This window comes from Lagenorhynchus albirostris, chromosome 11 (assembly GCF_949774975.1).
Source record: "Lagenorhynchus albirostris chromosome 11, mLagAlb1.1, whole genome shotgun sequence".
Taxonomy (NCBI): Eukaryota; Metazoa; Chordata; class Mammalia; order Artiodactyla; family Delphinidae; genus Lagenorhynchus; species Lagenorhynchus albirostris.
In genome coordinates, this window is record NC_083105.1 from 19,990,723 (window position 1) to 20,010,668 (window position 19,946).

At 44.2% G+C, this 19,946-nt stretch overlaps 1 long non-coding RNA gene across 1 annotated transcript in view; it reads left to right on the forward strand.

Annotated features, from left to right (window-relative positions):
- LOC132528609 (uncharacterized) overlaps positions 1-19,946 on the forward strand; it is a 117,284-nt gene that overhangs the window by 49,566 nt on the left and 47,772 nt on the right. The window contains exons 5-7 of the long non-coding RNA XR_009543248.1: positions 16,395-16,530; positions 17,088-17,269; positions 19,568-19,678. This is a non-coding gene — a long non-coding RNA (uncharacterized LOC132528609). The remainder of the gene's footprint in view (positions 1-16,394; positions 16,531-17,087; positions 17,270-19,567; positions 19,679-19,946) is intronic.

Genomic DNA, 19,946 nt, shown 5'->3' on the forward strand with positions numbered 1-19,946 from the left:
ACCTCTTAATAATTACCAAATTATGAGACAAAAGGATTGCACCAATTTATATATCTAATGAAAGTATGTAAGTGTTCTCATTTCACTGCACCCTTACTCACCATCGACTGTGAGCTTTTAAAAGCATCTTTACTAATCTAACAGGGGAAAAAAATCTCATTTAAATTTTAATTTCTTTGCAAATTGAGGTTGACTTTTTCTTTCAAGTATTGTTAACAGTTAAAAATTCTTACATAACACTCAGAGTGTATATGATAGTATTTCCTTATTTTTCTATATTGAATTAAATCCAGCCTGAGTGCCCCACAGGACTAAATTGGCCGGAAGCTCGATACCAGATATCTTTCCCAGTTTCCTTTCCCTCTCTTAGATAAGTCCATCTGGGTTCCCACGGCCTTGAAGTAGTGTCCAGTTCTCACACTTAGACATGTCTTATTCAGGTCCATCTACCTCGAGGGCATTAGAGTCAGTGCGGGGCCCCTCCTGCTCAAATTTTTAACCACCTGTTGTTTGCCCAATATCATGTTCTGTCAGCACCACAGGAAGGCAAGATACAGACCTCTAGTTCCCTTGATTTGGCAAAGTTATCATTTGAGAAAGCTTAAATGTGGCATGTGGGGGAGGGGAGGGGAAGGGAGGTGGCTGGGATGACCAGAGGTTACATGTACTGCAAAATGCTTTTCCCAGTGGAATGAGCAGATGTCTCAGAAGACAAGCAGTGTAACTATTCGGAGCGTGATATAAATGTCAAGAGTCTAAGAAATCACACATGGAATTATTGAACCATAAGTCATCATATTTCTTCTGTAACCAAGAAAAAAATCACATTTTTATTGAGTTAGAAAAGAAATACAAAATCAGACTATGAATACTGCTTCATGAACAGACTTACTACCAAGACCCTCTGTATTCACACCTCCCAGCTCCACTGTTTTTTCATACGCTGCTCTTTGAAAAAGCTGCACTTTCTACCAAATGTCAGGGGATGTAGCTTCAAGTCAGTCAACTGTTCTCATCATCACTTGGGGTGGTGGGGTGGATCCCAAACCCAGTCACATTGCTTGCCTCTGAGGAGCGTATAGTCCTGTCTTCCAACGTTCTTTTAGGTAAGGCAGCTGAGTGAAAAAACCAAGTCCCTGTAAAACCCACTAAGGGACTACCCATCAGCCTATGTGCCAGTGTTATAGGGGTCAGTATAAGGGCCAGCTGCCCTGCATCTAAGACAAATGGAGAACTTGCAAGAAAACACACGAAGGCTGCTAATGCCAAGCACGTTACAAGGCAACATTTGCCTGTGCAATCTGTGTGTTATGTCTTCTATAAAGGAATGCCAGTGAAGGAAGGAAATGAAAACCATTCCCAATATGGGCAACCTCCCCTCCCCCACACATGCTAGAGCTGAGGCAGTGGATACAAAAGTTGGCAAAGGAGCAGTGAGGGGGAAGGGACCCTGAGAAGGCAGATCAGAAAGGTCAGCTCCTGTGCTTTGAATTCGTTGCTGGAAAAGAGAGGAGTTTTTAGATGGGACCCCCCACAGAGCCGTTTTACTGTTCCAAGTCTGCTTGGGGTCCTTTTGATGTAGTTACTCTACAAAATCTCACATCTCCTTTAAGATTCAACTTCAGCTAAGGGCCCTGAAGAAACAAGGCCTCTTTTGAAAGAACAGAAGAGTCCAGAAGCTTCTGGGTTCAACAGGCCACTGTCTAAACTGACAACCTGCTCTCTAGCCTGAGGGATGATAAAACTTCACAGACTGGGAGAGAATTCCACTCAAGAATGTCTGCTTCTGAGAGCTCACTCTGATTGCCCTCATCCCCATTAACAAAAACAGATGTGTGTTCATGAGTAAAGTAAACATTCAAGGTCAATATACGTTCCTCTCCAGCAATCTAGTTTGGCACTTCAATATGAGCAAATAGGCTATGAAGCTGAGTGGAACTTTTCTATAACATTGGTGTCGAGTGACAGGACGCACATCTGTGTATTAGGTTAACTGTTACATTAAATATCTACAGAATAGACTTTTTCTGTTTCGTGGGAAATGGTCTGAGCTACGGTAAATCTACTGACATGGAATAGTTATTCTCTATGAGAGAAACAAGAGAGTATGATATTTACGAGCCTGAGTCTGAATGCTGGTTCTAGTACTTACTATCTGTGTAACCTTGGGCAAGTCATTTAACTTCGGTTACTGTCTCTAAATGGAGGTTTCAATAGTATGTATTTCCTGCCTTGTCAGCACTAAGCATGTAAAAATGTGAGCTTATTCTAGGATTACTCCAGGACACTGGGGGGAAGTAGTATGCAAGAAGTCTCCATACCTAACCTTGTCTTCATTCATCCTTTCATCAAATATTTATTGAGTACCTACAATGTGCCAGCTAAAGATGCAGCAGTAATGATGAAAGACACACCTGAAAGTAATCGTGGAGTTTATGGTCTCCTGATTCATCTGCCACCCTCCCGAGACGTGACCCTCCAGTATCACTCAGCACCCTGAGTGTGATGTTTCTCAGAGTTACTTGAACCTAAGAATCACCTGGCACTCTTGTGAAAAAACAGATTCTAAGATCTCACCTCATCCTACTGAATATCGCAGGGAGACTCTGACTTCCTTTCCTCATTGGCAAAATAAGGAGCAGACACACCCTACCACCGTCTCATTATGTGTTCCCGGAGAAACAGCATATGGGAAATGTCTTCAGAAACCATGAAGTCACTTTCCAGCATGTGGCATCTAGGTTCTCTCTGGAGGATCAGAGAAGCCAGCCAAAGGCCACTCAGTGCCTATAGTCTGTCCTGGTGTCCTCCCACCCCACCTCCTCCTTCTGGACTCTTTGGAGACATGAATCAGAAGCCACCTATCCCCGTTTTAACCTAATGAGTTAATGGGTCTCATACAGGAACCAGCCTCAAGTCCACCACCAAGGTGAACACTTGCATTGTATTCTGGGAATGCCTATTACAAGGCTTCAGAGGTCCAGTCAATGGCCATAACTGGTGGTTTTCAAGGGACATCCTTGCCTTCCCTTGGCACCTGCTAAAATGGGAGATGAACCCAAAGATTAGAGGGGTGAATTGTAGGGTCTTGGTAAGTTCTCATCACCCAGCCCCTGCCCACCTCTCCAGCTCCATCTCCCACTCCTCTTCCATACATCCACTAGCCCTTGACTGCCTCTCCCCTTCTTTCAGTAATCAAACACTCCAGTTTCAACGGGTCACAAAACCACCCAGAATAATGATGATATTTCCTAGCCCTCTTGCTATTATGATCAATGGGTTGTAAGCAGAAATGTCATATGGCCACACCCAGGAACAGTCCACAATAAACAACTGGCATGTGTTTTATCCCTGTTCTATCCTACGCCTTCCTCCATCCTGCTGCTTGGAAAGCAGAGGTAGCAACTGAAGCTCTAGCATCTGTTTTAGATGTTGGGAATGAGACAACATGTTAGGAGTTCTGGGACCCTGAGCACTGTATGGCACAGAGCCTCTGCTTTAGTCCTGAACTACCAGCCTCTGTGCTTTTACATAAAAGGGAAGTACACCTCTATTTAATTTAAATCAGTGTTATTTTGAGTTTCTATTACATACTCCAAAGTGAGTCTTTACTGATACGGTGCTCAGGAGGATGGATTCTGGAAATGCACTGCCTAAGTTCAATCACTTATTAGCTGATCGCCACAGGTATATTGCTTCACTTTTTGGCCTCAACTATAAAAGGTAGATGCTAAAGACAGCATCTACCTTCTTGGATTGTTGTTAGGAATGAGCTAATAATATATATGAAGCTTAAAACATGTAAGGCCTGACATAGGGTAAACACCCAGAATAAAAGTGTGCCCTAAGGGAGTAAGATTGAAGGTTGTTCTCTCAAATCAGAGGTAGGCTTTTTTAGTGCAGCAGCAATACCAATAGTGTTAATAATAATATCTTTTAAAATTTTATGGATTACTTTGCAGGAATCTTTTCAACAGTTATGTATGAACTGTGCATTATGTATGTATGTATGAGTTATGTATAATTACTTTCATTCCACAGAGAAGAGAATGCAAGGTTAGAGAGGTTAGGTTAACATGCCCCAAATCACATAGCTAGTAAGGGTCTGTGATAGGATTCACATGCAGGTTTTTCACTTCCAAATTCCATACATTTTCTGAAAACCTTCACTTGCTCCTAAATGCAAGTTGTTGTACTGCTATGCATTCTCTTTTTTAGATGCCTGATGCACATACATTTTTTGCAAAGGGATTCCCAGGCTAGATTTTTCTGTTTGTAAAGAATCAAAAAGGGTGCCCAAATTCCCCATGTAAGAAATTTTGTTTTCTGGTCGCCGACAGCTCAAATGTGAATAGGCCGTGTGTTTGATCCCATAAAATGTTAGTCCTAGACTATACTTTGAAAAAAGGGGTCCGATCAGGGCTCGCCTCAGGAATGGGGGTGGAAGAAAAGCCTTGATCCATCCCCATCCTGGTTGCAGTCTGGACAAAAAGCCCTGATTCTGAGTGATATTTCAGGCTCACCCTAAAAGGGGCCCAGAGTTGAGCGTCTGGGATGGGAGTGAGGCTTCATGACAGTGCATGTGTTTTGAATTGACAATTCTTTTAACAGAAGCAACTTGGAACCAGGACTGGGGGAGCTGCTGCTCACTGGAATGTTGTAGCCATTTTCCATGTTCCCTGAGGGCAGGGCAGGTGGCTCCCATTGCATCTGGGGGCGGGGGTGAGGGGGGTGGGGGCGGCGGGGTTAAGTTAGACACTAGGAAAAGCTTGCTTGCTATAATGATTGAGGCAGGCACAAATGTGGTTGTGGAATATAGTTATCTGTGCAAATTTGAAGCAAGTATAGGAAAAAATCTTTCGCACATGTCGTTGTAGCAGAAAACAGGAATTGAGAACAGAAAGTAATGGTATAGGGCTTCCCTGGTGGCTCAGTGGTTAAGAATCCTCCTGCCAATGCAGGTGACATGGGTTCAAGCCCTGGTCCGGGAAGATCCCACATGCCGCGGAGCAACTAAGCCCATGCGCCACAACTACTGAGCCTGCGCTCTAGAGCCCACGTGCCGCAGCTACTGAGCCCGCGTGCCACAACTACTGAAGCCCGTGTGCCTAGAGCCCGTGCTCTGCAACAAGAGAAGCCACCACAATGAGAAGACTGCACGCCGCAACGAAAGAGTAGCCCCCGCTCGCCGCAACTAGAGAAAGCCCGTGCACAGCAACGAAGAGCCAACGCAGCCAAAAATAAATAAATAAATTTATATTAAAAAAAGAACGGGATGGTCAAAAATAAGATGCTCCACGCAGTGTGTAGAATCAGGGAGGGGTGTGGCTTTTGCTTGTGCACCTTGCCTGGAACCTAAGGGCTTGGGGTCCAGCACAAGGGAATGGGAGGAAGCTCAGGCAGCGGCCAGGCTGGCACACCTCCCTGCAGGGCCTGGGCATTCTGGTCCCCTCGTGCACACAACCAAAGGATGAAATCAGGTGAAAGCTGAGGACTCTCCAAGCTCCGAGTTCCTCTGAGCCGGAATGTAGAGAATTCCTATCGATGGAAAGTGATTTCTCTATCCTCTTAGTTTCTGTGGGCTACACTCCTGAATCTTATTTACACTTTCTCTTGAGGAAAAAATCGTGTAAGCCTATGGAAAGTTTCTTTCCTAAGCGGCGGGTTCTGTGTAGGGGCAGCGTGGGCACGAGGGTGTAGTTAACAATGAGGGAAGTTGTAGGGAAACGTGACAATATCAACTTAGAAACTCCAATCCCTTGTGTTTGACCTGGACAGGGAGGCCTGCCTGCTTTGTCCTACTTCACAGGAAAATGACAAAGAGGGGATAAGTGAGAAAAAGTTAAAAGTTATGTACAACCCTTTTGCCTCCAAGCCTCTTACAGCCTGCCACATCGTTAAAAAGGCTTACTGTGTAAGTCTTACACCCAAAGTTTAGAGAAAAAGAAATATTAATTGAAAACAACTTGTTATATCCTAATGAAGTTTGTTCTTTTCTTCACCTGTACAATTTTTTTTAACTTATGTAAAATGAGAGAATTGGTGAAGGAAAGAAGAATTACTTTTTCAACTCACAGACTCTACATTTACTCCAATAAGAAATTCCACTGTCAAATGTAGTTGCCCCAAAGTGAACACAACCAACCACAAGCAGTTGAAAAGAGTTGGTTTATATGCTTTTCTATGTATAAAGGTAAAGGGCAAACGTACAGTGTTAGCTATCCTAATTCATTCCCAATTTTTTCTCCAAAGGAAAGAGAGGGAGAGAGACCCAAAAGGGAGAAGAGTTGGCTCTCAGTAGCTTTCCATTCGGCTGGAAAAGGAACAGCTCTGGTTGCTACAACTATGGTTGCTCCTTCTTGCTATTTATGGATGGGGTGGCTGTTACTGCAGTCCACTAGTGCCCCCTATTGTCCCCTTCAGGAAACTCACAGGGCAGCATGAACGGCTAAACCTGGGTAAGTCATCTTAACACCCTCGAAACTTTTCTGACAAAGAAATCTCAAAATTTTGAAACTATGCTTCCACATTTAATTCACTGAAAGACAGTTTATAGTCAAGTTACATTATTATTTCCGAGACTTAGAGAATGTTAGGAAGGATCTTTAGAAAGTATGTAGCCAATTGTTTTTTAACCTAAGTGTGGGTATTAGCTCTGAGAGATATTAGCAGTTATTATGTGAAACCAAAATGGGTTAGGAGACACTGGGTTAAATAAACATTAATTAAATATTAGATAAGCAGGTTCTTTCCTGCTGGTCTTCTCAGATCCTTTAATATGGATTGTGTGTCTCCCAAGGGGAAATGCAATTTCCCAATAACATTTGACAAGAACCACGTTATATATGAATTTCTTGTAGGGCTAATATTTCAGGGAACACTTTGCGAAAGTGCTAATTGAGTTCAAATGAATCATTCTACAGATTTGGAAATAGTCCCAGTGGCTTGGTGGTAGTTAGTAGGGCCGCCGTGAGGATCTGTCAGGAGGCTCCCAGCTCCCAGCTCCCAGAGCTGCTTCTTCACCAGAGAGCCTACCTCCTCCCCAGAGTCAATTCTTAGTATTCCTATTTCCACAAAGCGTGTTTACCTGTGGAATGGGAAATGGCATTGCCTTCAGCCAAGGATATTGGGAAAGTGAAGTAGACCCCTTTCAAGTATGCTCCAACTCTTTGGGGAGGAGAATTTGCTTCTGGTATTTTCGATTCAATTTTGCTGTCTCTTGTGAAGAACCTCATTTTTTTATAAATGGTTTTCTGGTACTTGGAAGATTCAACATGATATAGCACATTGGGTAAGAGCAAAGGTTTGGAGGTCAGGTTCTGGTTCTGCCACATTCTGGCTGTGTACATTTGGACAAGTTACTTATCATCTTTAAACTCAAGATATGGAAACAACTTAAGTGTCCATTGACAGATAAGCAGATTAAAAAATTGTGGTGTGTATGTATGTGTATGTATATATATATACATATATATATATATACACAATGAAATTTTATTCAGCTTTAAAAAAAAAAGAAGGAGATCTTGCCATGTGAAACAACATAGATGAGCCTGGAAGACATTATGCTAACTGAAATAAGCCAGGCACAGAAAAAAAACTGCATGATCTCACTTATATGTGGAATCTAAGAAAGTTGAATATATAGAAGTAAAGAATAGAATGATGGTTACCAGGGGTGGGAAGGTGGGGGAAATGGGGTGATGTTGGTCAAAGGATACAACGTTGTACTTATGGAGGATGAATAAGTCTGGAGATCTAATGTACAGCATGATGTGGTTAAGAATACCATAGTGATTACTGGAAATCTGCTAAGAGTAATTTCAGTGCTCTCACCAAAACAATAACTAAAAAAGTTAACTATGGGAGAAGATATGTTAATTCGCTTAATTGCAGTGTATGATTACTGCATACACTACGTATATGTGTATCAAATCATCTTGTCGTGGGACTTCCCCTAGCAACCAGTGGTCAAGACTCTGCACTTCTACTGCAGGGGGCACGGGTTCGATCCCTGGTCAGGGAACTAAGATCCCACATGCCTCGTGGTGCGGCCAAAACAAAAAAAATCATCATGTCGTACACCTAAAATATATACAATTTTTATTTTAAAAACTCAATTTGTAAAATAAATAAAAAACTCAGAATCCCTATCTATAAAACCTGACTGGGCTTCCCTGGTGGCGCAGTGGTTGAGAGTCCGCCTGCCGATGCAGGGGACACGGGTTCGTGCCCCAGTCCGGGAAGGTCCCACATGCCGCAGAGCGGCTGGGCCCGTGAGCCATGGCCACTGAGCCTGCGCATCCGGAGCCTGTGCTCCACAACGGGAGAGACCACAACAGTGAGGGGCCCGCGTACCGCAAAAAAAAAAAAAAACCTGACTAATCCCTTCTCCACAGGATTGTGTTGAGGACTAAATTAGAAAACACAGTTGCCCCTTGGTATCCACGTGGGATTGGTTCCACCACCCACCCGTCCCCAACAGATACCAAAATCTGCAGATGCTCAAGTACCTTATATAAAATAAATACTCCATACCCAGGGTTCCACATCTGTGCAGATTTCAGCCAACCAGATTGAAATCTGTGGTTGGTTGAATCTGCGAATGTGGAACCCGGATACAGAGGGCCAACTGTACATGTAAAATGGTTAGTACAGTGCCAGCACATGTGTTTAATAAATATTTGCTGCTGCTGCTATTATTATTGTTTTCCTTATTATGATTATTGATATTATTATGATGCTATTATTGTTACTTTTATTGTCCCTGCCCTCAAGGACTTAATAGCCCAATTGGTGATAGAAGACAAGCACACTCAGAAACTTCAAATAACAATATAAGGGAAAGGAACAGAGATAGCAACTAGGTCTCACGTCACTTGCCGTGAGCCTTCAGTGGCTGCCTCAAGTGCTATGTGGAGAAGAATTCTGAAGTTCTTGCCAGCCTTGGAGAGAAAGAGCACCAATATCAATTAGTGATGTTTTTCATGGGAATGAGGAGTATGAATGAAGTTATACCACACATACTTAACATTCTTAAAATGAATGATGAAATTCCAGATGTGACAGATTAGATAGAACAGTCATTTCTGGAGAAGATAAGATAGCTGGACCTTGGAGGATGAGTTTGATGTGAATAGAAGGAGATGAAGTAAGGGAGGGAGAGGTATCTGGCACCAGGGATTTTGTGAGCAAGTGTGCCAAATATAAAATCCATATGGCCTATTTGTGTGGCAATAAGTAGACCAGTCTGTCTAAAGAAGGGTTTGATGCTAAAGATTAGCTCTACAAATACGGTAACCAGAGATGCGGAGCTGGTGACGCAACATCCAATAAGTTCTCCCACTGTTCCCACAAATTCCCTCTTATGCATTGGGCCATGTGCCTGGATTTGAAGTTCAGAAAATGTGGACACCAGTAAGTCTCTAGCACCATCTTGTCTATCATGGAGCTGTTCAAAGGCTCTTTTCCGGGACCTCCCTGGTGGCGCAGTGGTTAAGAATCCACCTGCCAATGCAGGGGACACGGGTTTGATCCCTGGTCTGGGAAGATCCCACATGCCGCGGAGCAACTAAGCCCGTGTGCCACAACTACTGAGCCTGTGCTCTAGAGCCTGTGAGCCACAACTACTGAGCCTGCAATCCACAACTACTGAAGCCCGCACGCCTAGAGTCTGTGCTCCACAACAAGAGAAGCCACTGCAATGAGAAGCCCAGGTACTGCAAGGAAGAGTAGCCCCCGCTTGCCACAACTAGAGAAAGCTGCGCACAGCAACGAAGACCCCTCGCAGCCAAAAAAAAAAGCTCTTTTCCATCATCCTTGCTCGTGAAGACCATATCCTTTCATGTTTTCATATTTAGTCCCCAACTGCTGTTCAGAGCCCATTACTCTACGTGCACTTTAAAAAGTCCTTACAAATGTCTTCCATCACGTACAGATGGCATTGCAGCCCCAAGCATCTGATTCTCGGCAAATGCACACACAGATAAAAAGTCACTGAAAATGAAAAATGAAGAATCAACCTACCAGAAATTGCAGCTTGCATGTATACCATGTGCCTTCCCTCTATTCAGAACTGTGCTAGCTCTGGGAGGGATATCAAAGATGGGTTTATTAAAACCACAAATAAGGATGGGAAGTTTTGAAATACCCCATTTGCAAAACTTCATAACGTGACATAATGAGATTTTATTCATCCATTCTTTTTTACGGAGTATCTACCAAGAAGCAGGCACTTCTGTATTAGTTGAGACTTGTATGGTTACAAGTGACAGAGACCTAACTCAAGCTCCTTTAAGCAAAAGAAGGGACTATAGTAAGGGATAATGTGACATCTGTGAAACCAAAAGACAGGAATGTGCCTGGGGCACAGGAACCCCTGAAACAGAGCTCCAAGACCGTCAGGTTTCTCTTTTATTCTTCTTGTCTCTGTGCCTTCATTCACTCGCTTCCTTAGTTTCATTCTTCCTTCTAGCTAGCCATCACCTTTCTCCACGTGGTGAAAAACAGGGGGGCCAACAGCTCTCAGTATATCTACATAGCTTTGGGCACGAGAAAGAAATTATCTTAACATTCTCTCTGGTTCCAAGTTGAAAAATCCCCGGGAAGGACTCATTCAAGTAGTTCAAGTCAGATAACTCCAAAGAGTCACGAAACAACATGGCAGCTCCTGTGGGAACCGTAAAGATGGGGCGAAGAAAGAGGAAACTTATGGAAGAGAGGGGGTGCAGTGCTGGGCCAACAACACAAGAGGTGCCTGTTCCACCTTCCCGAATTTGTTTTTTCATGCCAGTTCAGCTACGCTATCAACAAACAATTCCATTCATTTAATAAGCACTTATTCATTTACTGAGTGTTAGCTATGTGCCAGGTACTATGCTGGATTCTAAGGATGAAACGATGACCACGATGCCTCTTAGAGTGCTAGGCATTCAGAGATACAAAGAAATATAAACTAGACTTGGTTTAGGACCTCTGGAAACTTACCACACAACTGAAGGCAGAAGACTGTATTTGGAGAATCATCAAGGGGCAAGCTGCGTGCTATGGATAATGAAGGTAAAGGAAGGTGAGTGGGGTCAGTGAGGCCTGGAACCTTCCAGGGAAGCATCTTGGAGAGGGTGGTACTTCTGCAGGGTCTTTAAAGGGTGAGGAAGTTTTCGTTTATGACTACATGTGTTTTTTGGGTTTTTTTTAAAGAGTATATGATTTCATTTATAAATTTATTTATTTATTTATTTTTGGCTGTGCTGGGTCTTCGTTGCTGTGCACGGGCTTTCTCTAGTAGCGGCGAGCGGAGGCTACTCTTCATTGCAGTGCGTGGGCTTCTCATTGCAGTGGCTTCTCTTGTTGCGGAGCATGGGCTCTAGGCACGCGGGCTTCAGTAGTTGTGGCCCGCAGGCTCAGTAGTCGTGGCTCACGGGCTCTAGAGCACAGGCTCAGTAGTTGTGGCACACGGGTTTAGTTGCTCCGCGGCATGTGGGATCTTCCCGGACCAGGGATCAAACCCATGTCCCCTGCATTGGCAGGCAGATTCTTAACCACTGCGCCACCAGGGAAGTCCCACTACATGTGTTTAAAGTGCAGGATTTTCACAACATCACACTAAGTGAGGCCTCTGCTCCTGGCTGTCTGCATCTGGAATGCAGCCGGGGGCCAGTGGCCCTGTTCCCTTCTCAGAGACAGGACTACCACCCACAGCTCTTCTGATAGCCTTGCGTTTTATTGCCATGGCCTGTTGGATCAAAGCCTCTGAGTTTGATGCAAGTTCAGAATAATTTCCTTCAAGGATTAACTCATCTTTCTGGGCTTGGGGAGCTACACAAGCAACATCTGGTACAGCCTGCAGAGGCATTCTTCACCCAAGGAGTTTCAAATTTCAACATGTGAGCCGTCCTGCTGAATAACATCATCAACGGGAAACAGCACTCAGAGACCTCATCTGGTGGTAACAAGAGCTCTGTGTAATGCCCCGAATCATGTTTTGCACACGACAGTAATAAATGGTGCAAACTGTAACAGGTCCTTTATCACTTTGTTTCTTGCCAAAGGGACTGAATTCCACACTGCTGGGGTTGAAATCCCCTTGTGGGCGTCCTCTGGGGCCATTTCATAGCCTGTGATAGCACTATTAACAACCCCCATCCTGTGCATGGACCAGCCCATAGGCTCACATTTTAATGTAGTCACAGGGAATCTCATGGTCAGTTCCTTTTCTAAGATCCCATCTCTCACCTCTCTGTCTGCCCAGGTGTTCCTGGAAAATCCTTGGTTGGGCCCATTTCCTTGCCCCTTGGTAAATCCTGGCTTTATTCTTCCACACTGTGTTTTTGATATCCCTGGCTCTGTCCTCTGCATCCTATGGGTTAGTCCCACCGCTCCTGGAGTTCTCTTCAAGGTCAAGATTTTACCATGTTCTTAAAGGCGAAACCCTATAATAGTTGGGTGTTATGTGTCAGGGATGTATTATTTACAGGGGCACTATTATCATCACCAGTAAGGAAAATGAGGCTCAGAGTTTGAGTAAATTGTCCAGGTACAAGATATGAACCCATGTCTGTCTCACTTCTAAGACTGTGATCTTTTTAAGGGATAAATAAAGGAATTCCAGAATATGGTCATGGGAGTCCCACATGGGAATCCGTACTTCCAAGTGGGGGAGGGAGAAGGAAAGAGAAATAAGGAAAACATGACCCAGAGTAGTGGCCCTGAATTCAAAGGAGGAGAATTTTGAGACATGGTGAATTGTGTCTAAGGCCACAGTTGGAGAATATGGAGAGCATTGGCATGAAGAAGACTATTGGCAAGTGTTTTCAAGAAGAAGTTCAGTTGAGTAATGGGTCTGGAAGAGGTTAAGTAGTGGGTAGACTGCAAACAAAAATAAAGGGCCACCACATAGATGATGGAATAAAGTGAAAGGCTGTTCTGTATCTACTAAACTTGAAACTCGGGGTGGAGGGGGATGGGGCGGGGACCCAAGAATTGTTTTGACAAGCCCTCCAGGTGATTCTGATACACACTAACGTTTGTGGACCACTGCTATAGTACAGTTCTCAGCCTTGGCCACACATTGGAATCACCTGGAATAATGATGCTTCTGCTCTATTCCTGAAATTCATTTAGTTGCTCCAGGCAATAGGGGTGTTTACAAAACTCTACAGGTGATTCTAATGTGCAGCTAAGAGTTGAAAACCACTGCTACCTCAAAGAGGAAGTGGAAGGGGTAAAAATAACTGTGATGCCAAGGGCTACCTGTGCCAGACATTGTGCTAAGGATAAGAACATGCTTTTAAATCTTTAATGGGCATAAGGAAAACCCAGCGAGCTCCCAGGTGCTTTACGGGCATTGCTCCAGTGAATCTTCATGACAAGACTATGAGGCAGGTATGATGGTTATTCCCATTTTACAGATGAAGACACTGAGGTTCCATGAAGTTACCTGACTTGCTGGGGCATCAAAGCTGGAACTTGAAAACCAAGTCTTTGACTCCAAAGTCAAAGATTCCTTTTTTTAGAATTGTGATAAAATATATATAACATAAGAATTTGCCACTTTCACCATTTTGAAGCATACGGTTTTAGTGGCATTAAGCACATTCACAATGTTGTGTAACCACCACCACCACCATTTCCGGAACTTTTTCATCATCTCAAAACATATACTCTGTACCCATTAAACAGTAACTCCCCATTCTCCCCTCCCTCCAGCTCCTGGTCACTCCTATTCTACTGTCTGTCTCTATGAATTAAAGTATTCGTTCTAAATCATCATTTCCAGATGGGCTCAAAGAAGAAACGAAGGTGCTGAGGTTGATCATTTTTTCTCCTTGAATAAGGTATCTCTGAGTGAGGTGAGGCTCCCACCTGAAACCCATGTCCCCAGATACTGAAAAACTTGTAATTCCCACCAAACAGCATAAGCTCTCTTGCCTCTGTTCCACAGCACAGGTGAATCCCTTTTCCCACCTTGCCTTCATTTAGCAAACTCTATCTCCTCCTCCAAGTCTCCCTCCAGGCATGACCATCCCTAGGGAACTGAACCAAGCTCTTCAACTAGCACGGTCCCACAGACCAGGCTTTGCAAACTAATGTTAACTCGAACCACCTAAGCGTCTTACTAAAATGCAGATTTGGATTTAGTGAGTCTGGGTTGGGGCCCTAAGATTCTGAGTTTCTATCAAGCTTCCAGGTCCCTGGAACACACTTTGAGCCATGAGGTCAGAGAGGGCAGTGCTTCACCATAGCATGTTATTTGTTTTATTTTTTTTTAACTCTAGTGTTTCCTTGGCTGTTTCTCCACTCCACTATAAATACCTTGAGGGCAGAAACCCATCTTATTTATGGTTATATTCCAGAGACTAGCACGGTGCCAACCCAGAGTAACTCTCAATAAATGTTGAATGAATGAATAAATAAATGAGCTCACAGGCTGGAAGGATAAAAAGGAACAGATCTGTGAAGAGCCTGGTAAGGCATACTAAGGAATTTGAAATTTATCCTGAAGTTATGGGGAGCCACTGAAGGATTTTAAGAGGCTGTTATATCAAATGTGTATGTGCAGTGTGTAAGATGTGTTGGAAAGGACCAAGAATGAAATTAAGGAAACGATAGTGAGCTACTGCACTAGTCCAAGCAAATAATTATGAAGGCAAATAATTATGAATAAATAAGGTAGTGATGGTGGGAATGGGGAGGAGGAAGAGGTTTCAAGGCCATGTAGATGGTTAACCACATATCCCCGTTTGCTTCCGACAAACCCAGTTTCCTTCTGGTTCACTTATTAATAATGTCCCTTTCATTCCCCAGAATGCCCTGGTTTGGATGATAATTATCTTTTAACCCAGTACATAGGAGATAAAGTTAATAGAACATGAGGTGGGGTTGGGGAGCAGAGTGTTTCTGCCTTGGGTGACCCAGGGAATGGTAACACCATTCACCAAACCAGGCAGTCCAGGAGGAGAAGCAACGGGAGAAGTTTCTTTTTAAAATAAAAATAGTTAAAAAGTGAGTCAGTGAAAAATATTCAGTAAATTGCAGTAAGAGGATGACAAAAATTGCAAAGGAGACACACAAATGGTTGAAGTCTGGGGAGTATTGAAGGAAGTTATCATCCTCCCTCCCTGAACCTCTGAACTGAGTTAGTCTCAGAGCCATTTATTAGGAAACCTGCCCTCATCTGCCATTCACACCAGCTGCAGATGGGAAGTCGAAATGGCCAATTAATTCCGGGTTTTTTCCCTCACTTCTCACTTTCTTTTTTTGGCTGCATTGGGTCTTCCTTGCTGCGTGTGGGCTTTCTCTAGTTGTGGCGAGCGGGGGCTACTCTTTGTTGAGGTGCGTGGGCTTCTCATTGCGGTGGCTTCTCTTGTTGCGGGTCACAGGCTCTAGGCACGTAGGCGTCAGTAGTTGCAGCATGCAGGCTCAGTAGTTGTGGCACACGGGCCCTAGAACACATGGCATGGACTCAGTAGTTGCAGTGCGAGGGCTCTAGGGCACACGGGCTTCAGTAGTTGTGGCACGTGGGCTCAGTAGTTGTGGCTTGCGGGCTCTAGAGCGCAGGCTCAGTAATTGTGGCACAAGGGCTTAGTTGCTGCGTGGCATGTGGGATCTTCCCGGACCAGGGCTCGAATCCGTGTCACCTGCATTGGCAGGTGGATCCTTAACCACTGTGCCACCAGGGAAGCCCCACTTCTCATTTTCTTCTCTTCAAGTCACTGCTGCATCTGCTCCCAACAGCCAACGACTTTTGAGTATCTTCAGCATTAATTGGATCACAGCTGACTGTGGTCTTTCAGACAGTCAAAACAATGACAGAGCACACCAAGGCCTAGTTAACTGAGTCTTCTCAAAAGAACACATCCCCCGGTTTGAGCCAAAGGTCAGGGAACACCAAAATGTTCTACCTCATTTATAAGCCCCATGACACAAGATCCTCACTAATGTCTATTCATACTTGCCAGCACCTTGGCTCTTCCCTCCCCTACAACATGTCAGCAACTGGGTAATTATTTAATAAACCTCAGAGCATACCTTTGCTTCTCTCGGCCAGAGAGACCAGGGATTTTCCTGGTTTCAGTTTCAAGGTGGTTCTGACTTCAGAGTTCCAAGTGTGGTCAAGCGGAAGAATAAATTCACCCGCTAGAGCCTTTTGAGGGAACTTTCAAACAAAACTCTGGCTTTTCAAGTATTAAGAGGAAATGACAGACTGAACTAAGCTCAGTATTCATTTTAATACACGTGTTAAAGGTTATGTTAGCAGCTGTCAAATTGCTGGCCAGCTCTAACTACATCACTCTTCACCCTAAATCAGATATCTTGGGTGGCACCCGGAATGTGCTTCTCTGGGCTGACCCTAAGCAACAGGATTGTTCAAGAAGGTGAATTTTGTCTTCCAGGCATTCCTATCACTTGTGCTAACATTAGCCTGATGAGCAAGAGAGCTGGAACCTGGGACCCCGAGCCCGGAGACCCTTCTGCTTCCGCTGGAGGCTCAGAGAACTCTACATCCTCCAACCACATCACCTGCTGGAGGTAGGATGCCAAGCCCATCCGTCTGACAAGTGTGAGCACTGAGGACTTCTGTTACTCAGCCTGGGGGAAGCCTAAGTGGTCTCTGCACCCCACCATGATTGCCTCCTTGGCAAGTAGAGAGCAGATGTTTCTAACCCCAAGTCCATCTTACTGCACCAATCAGAAGCAAAAGATACTAAGAGTTCAGAGTCCTAAGAAACCACACCTCACAGCTACCAGGGCCTTAATCATACTGAAAGGCCCCCAGCCCCCAGCCTCACTGCCCCATGGCATCCTTAGCCATTTCGGTGCTCCCCTTCAAGGGTCATGCATGGCTGTGGGAGAGCTAATCTCAAACTCCCACCAAAGATTGGTGTGGCACAGGAGCCCTCTCTCTATCATGTTCCCACTACCTACTCCCTGTCCCCTTCTCACAGTATCTTCGTTGTGGTTGGATGCTCAGTCAATATTAACAGGAACTGAGTCATAATGCAAGCAAGTAAAGAAATGTTCTTGGTGGTTAAACAAAAGTCCCTGAATAGCTGGTACTGAGAAAACTTTATGCTGTCTCTCCACAGGTAGTCCCAACTTTGTCTTTTTCAAAATGACAAAAGGATTTTGTGGACAGTGAAACTATTCTGTATGATACTACAATAGCAGCTACATGCCATGCTACATTTGTCAAAACTCATGGAATGTGCACCACACCAAGAGTGAACCCTAATGGATACTACAGACTATGGTGTAATGATGTATCAAGGTAGGTCCATCAATTAAAGCCTATTATTTCTAAGTAAGTTAAATTTCTCAAAGCTGGAGAATCAATCCCTCTCTCCCTCTCTCTCTTTCTCTCTCTCTCTCTCTCTCTCTCTCTCTCTCTCTCTCTCTCGCCCCTGCATCGCTGGTGTCCCCCACTCATTGGGTCATTCCACACTGACCACCAAGCTACAAGGTCAGGGAGGACCAAAAGGCTTGTGGATTCTCCCTGGTTCTGTAATGGTTCAGTTTGCCAGAAAGAGGAAAGGGAATATTGTGGTTGATGATTGATGTCTATAAAAGCAAAATGTTCTCAGAAGATAAGGAAGTATAAGTGAAGTGGCAGCCCTTCAAAGAGATCCCAAAAGAGAAAGTGGATAGAAAAGAGATGAGATTAGAAGAGGCAGAGACAAAAGTGCAAGATCACAATGAAAAACCCAAGTGAGATGGAGACACTCTTGACCATGAAAAGGAGAGTGGGCATCAGTTGGGAGGAGGTAAAAGACAGTGGCGTTCTGCTGTCCGCAGAGAGGGGAGCAAACAGCCTCACCCTCCCTGCCCTAGGGGCTTAAATAAAAGAGTGAAGAGGGCTTTGTAGAACAGTGACACCATCAGCTGGCTTCTGTCCCACACCATGTACTGCAGAATCCACATGATGAATGAATGAGTTGCCAAGAAAAGGTGAACTTACAATCAGCATCCCCAGTTTAGATGGAAGGGTGAAATAGCTGGAAAGATTTTCCAACAAAAAACACTCATGTGATAAGGTTCCAAAGGCAAGAAGATAGTATTTGTCACATCACAGATTGCAGTTCCCGTTGGTCCCAGCATTCCCACTTACGGGAATTTCTCCCACAGATTTCCTTGCACCCGTGTGAAATGCTGTATGTACTAGGTCACTCACTTATAATTGCAAAGCTTGGAAGCCACATGATTGGTCATCAAACAGGGGACTTGTTAAATAAAGGATGGCACATAGAATACTGTACAAGGGTAAAACAGAACCAAAAAACCCAAAGAAGCTCTCTGTGTGTTGATAAGGAAACATCTCTGAGATACATTGCTTAGTCAAAAAAGGCAGGCTCAAAACTGTTTGCAAGATATGCTACATTTGGGATAGAAATTAAAAGGGAAACGTTCTTAAATGTGTGTTTCTGCTTGTATTTTCATTAAAAGGGGCTATCTGCCAGAAGAGCGGTGAATTAAGTGTGGGTAGAGGAAAGTACAAAGGCTTTTCACAGAGTACCTTTTTATATCGTTTTGATTTTTGAATCACATCAATATATTACTGATTCGAGATTTTAAAAAAAAGAAAACATGGTTCAGAGAGTAAGGGCTGTGAGTGGGAACAGTTGAATCACCTGTTATCTAGAAATTATCTTTCCACCCCAGCACAGTGAGTCCAGATAACAGCAGTTTGCTGTATTTGCATATTAGGAGAACTCTTGGGTATTTGTATTAAGTCAGGGCTCTTATAGGAATAAGCATGGGAAATCCAGCTCAAGTTTACCGAAGTTAAAAAGAGATTCACGTAACTGAAGAGTCCAGAGGTAGAGCCGGCTCTGGGGATGGAGGGCTTTGCTCATCACTGAGGGACTACCTAGGCTGCAGGCTCACTAGGCATCATCTATCTCATGGCACCCTGACCCAAACCACAGTGCAGATGGCTGGTAGCCCCTTCAGCATTTTCCAAGCATTGATTTTGGAGGTCACCCCCCCCCCCCCCGCCCAGTGTGAGTTTGGCATACCGCTGCCCTTCGTTTTAGAAGATGAATCTGCTGGGGGTGACCCAGGAGCGTCAGAAGCTTCTCCTCCAGGGCTTGAGGCTGTGGTTGCTCTCTTGTGCAACAGACAAGATGCAGATGCATGACATTCTGGCCTTGAGAATGCAGGGTATTCAGAGCCAGACCAAGAGTATGTGTGTGGGGAGACGGCTGGGCCTCCAGGCTTGCCAGAATCAAGGAATGGGAGAGAATGGAGACCACTTATCTTCCTCCCACTCCCCCTTCCTCATTCCAGGCCCAAATACCAGACCAGTGTGTCTCCAAATGAGTAAAAACTGGGAACATGGGACCATGCCACATGTAAGGGATGTTAGGAAACCCAAACACAGCACAACACTGATGTACTTAATTTGGTTTATGAAATACAATTTCTGTGGAATCCTCTGTTAATGTTTGGGGAGGGAAAAAAAAAAAAAAAGATGCACTGGATTAGAAAACAAGAGTCCCAGACAGGAATCTGTTGCCATCCGGTGGTAGAACCACTTACAGGTCACTGAACCTCTTTTTCTTTGCCTTAGTTTCCTCATTTGAAGCATGTGACAATTAACTGCCTGACCAATCTCACAGAGGTTAAATAAGAACACGAGAAGCTTGGAGAAGTATAAACATAACTTTGAAGTTAATGGAAGGTACATTATTACCTACCTGGCTTACATTTACTTATCTTTTTTTTTACCTGAAAAGATTGGCAGCAGGTAAAATTTGGTTTGCTCTGAATCAAGTTGGGTTGGCTTTTCTGACCTGTGGGGTCAGGGAAGACTTTAATTTCATAGTGGAATCTGCAGCTTTTTGTCTGTGCAAGATCCATTTATCATCCCTTTCTTCTGAGAAACAACTTTCCCGCACCATCAGCCCAGCAGTTTGGGCGGTGTGGACCCCTCAGTGCTCCAGAGGTGG